The 2,500-nt window shown below is 39.6% G+C and overlaps 1 protein-coding gene across 1 annotated transcript in view; it reads left to right on the top strand.

Moving 5' to 3' along the window:
* Positions 1-361, top strand: part of LOC119578722 (carbohydrate sulfotransferase 3-like) — an 11,161-nt gene extending 10,800 nt beyond the window's left edge. Inside the window, exon 7 of the mRNA XM_037926325.1 lies at positions 1-361. This exon is cut by the window's left edge and continues 639 nt beyond it. The gene's annotated coding sequence lies outside the window, so the exon portion shown is untranslated.
* The last annotated feature ends 2,139 nt before the right edge of the window (positions 362-2,500 follow it).

The following is a 2,500-nucleotide window of genomic DNA, read 5'->3' as shown; positions in this document are numbered from 1 at the left end:
CCCAACCTACCCTGGGAGACAAACAACTTCCCTAGTAGGATGGAGTGCAGGGCCCATCTCAAGATGGGGTACAGTAAAGGCCCTTTTTGTAGCATCCGGAAACCCCTAACACTTTGATGCATTGTTTGAAATATCACGGTCGCTACAAAACACAATATCATCGAAGTTTTTACTAACAATTCAAAGTTTTGAGAAAGGGTTTTTTATTATTATTTAACATAAAAAGTTGATAGGAAATCATTTAAGTACTCAAGTACGTGTTTTTTTATTACAAGCAAAACATTGTGGAAACTTCAAATAAAATGGAAAAAGTACCTGCCTATTCTGCAGCTTATAGTGTTTATACACACCACTTCATTTCACAAGGCTGTGGAAAGTTTAGATGTATTTCTCAGATTCAGTCAAAATATATATTTTTATTACACATTGTTCTTCATATAAAAAGTTGAAGATGCATAAGTTTTGCATCTTATCGTATCCACCACGAGTGAGTGTCCAAATCAGACAAAAAAAAGGCAATATATCAGTACAAACTTCGATGATATCACGTTTTGTAGCGACTCTAAACTATGTATCAACGTCTTAGGGGTTCGGAATGCTACAATAAAGGCCCATAATGCTGCAGGCTGCGCCCCTTGCATCGACGAAAATATAAGAATTTATACAGAAACACTAGAGGCCTATCTGCACGAGCGAGCATGGTCAGCGGGCATAACGTCGGCTTCCTGTAAAGGTGATGTCATCTTTCCTTGTGCCCGCTGATCCTACCCGCTCGTGAGGATCGAATAGTGCCCGGCGGAATAGGGAATAGAAGGAAACAAGCATAACCGTACAGAAAATACCAGTTTCTGATAGTAAATGCCATGTAATATCTCATTATAATCATGCACAGTGTTCAGTGCCACCTATTGAGTGGGCAGGACAACAGGGGTATGAGTTTCCCTTGCTGCCGGCGACCACGCGGTAGTAGTTCTAGGAGCCGTGAAGAGAGCGCAGTGCAAGGGGTGCTCCTTGGCGTTCAGGGACTTTATGTGAGAAAAGTGCGATAACCACGCGGTTCTCGAGCGGCCGTGCACGTGAGAGGACCCGGGGTAGGTGCGGGTAGTCGCTAAGGCAGGCCTGAACACGATAAGGTTCCGGTGCGACAAGGTCAGTGTCCTGTACCCGTGGAGGATAAGGTTCGGGGGGCGGTAGCCTCCTTTAGGAAGATCGCGGGGACGCAGCTCCCTGCAATACACATATGGCAGGCTCTCTTCATTATGCTCCACTGCATCGTGTATAATTTGCTTCGTGTTCTACCCCGCAATTTTCCTGACAAACCCCATGCCCTCTCCTAGTACCGGGACCGAGATCGTGGGGTTTGGGGGTCGTTTCCTCGCAACGAACCCTCAATAAACCAAGGGTAGGGAGTGAGAGGAGGCCATCGCTACCTCTGTCGTCGTGAAGCAAAACGCGTAGATATTCGGACATTTACCTACTTCGTTTTGTTGTGTTTTTTATCATCTTGTTTTCTTTGTTTGCTTGTTAGTTTCAATTTCTCTTTGTTTGTTTTTTGGTTATTCATCCAGTTGTTAACTTTCACTTTATTTATTTATTTATTCGTGTTTTTTCGTGGTTTATTTATTTATTTATTCGTGTTCTATATATTTATTTATTCGTGTTTTATTTGTTTATTTTCTTATTTATTTATTTATTCATTCGTGTTCTATTTATTTATTTATTCGTGTTTCATTTATTTTCTCATTTATTTATTTATTTTTGCTTCTTGCTTTCGATATCTTCCAAACTGTTTTCTTCTCTGTTTTTTTTCCCCTCTCACATCTCCCGTCTTCGTAATTTCTTTCTTTCTCCAAGTTTATCATTCTTTTTCATTTCTTTTCGTTTTATTCATATCTTCGTTTACATTTTCATCATTCTTTTATCTAAGGGTGAGTGAGTATAAATGTACTGCGGTATTTTATTAAGCAAAGTGTTTTTCTCATATACTTGAAGTGTGTAGATTTACTGGAGAATATTTTCAGATATTTCGTTAATAAAAGAGATTTTAAGATAATTCCTTGTATTATTGACATAACAGAAGCCTTCACTAAACTAGTTTATTCAGGACAGAAGTTGATCAGAATAAATGAATCGCTGAACAAGTAAAGAGCAACAGAGATGTTTTCGTATGTAGAAAAAAAGGTATGAATGAATGACCCAAGCATATATCGCGTCTATTGATGCGTTTGGACGTGAACGTTTCCTCAGCATTACGTCATTTAGGTTTGTTTCGTAAATAAGTTATTAGTTTTCGTCCATACATTTTGTTTAAGCTTGTCCCTGTTGACTGTCCGGCATTTTAACTTGCGTGGGAAACGAACCTGTTCAAACGCGATAGTACTACAGATCTCTCATTCTTTGTTTACGACCATCGACTTGCATTGATTTATTTTTTTTTTTTTCTCTCTCTCTTTCTTTGTCACAGTAGACCAGCGCTGTCGTTCCTCTTCGCCGACGGTTT

The sequence above is a fragment of the Penaeus monodon genome, chromosome 11, assembly GCF_015228065.2.
Source record: "Penaeus monodon isolate SGIC_2016 chromosome 11, NSTDA_Pmon_1, whole genome shotgun sequence".
Classification (NCBI taxonomy): Eukaryota; Metazoa; Arthropoda; class Malacostraca; order Decapoda; family Penaeidae; genus Penaeus; species Penaeus monodon.
Note: the sequence above shows the minus strand (reverse complement) of the source record. Positions and strands in the feature narration are given on the sequence as shown.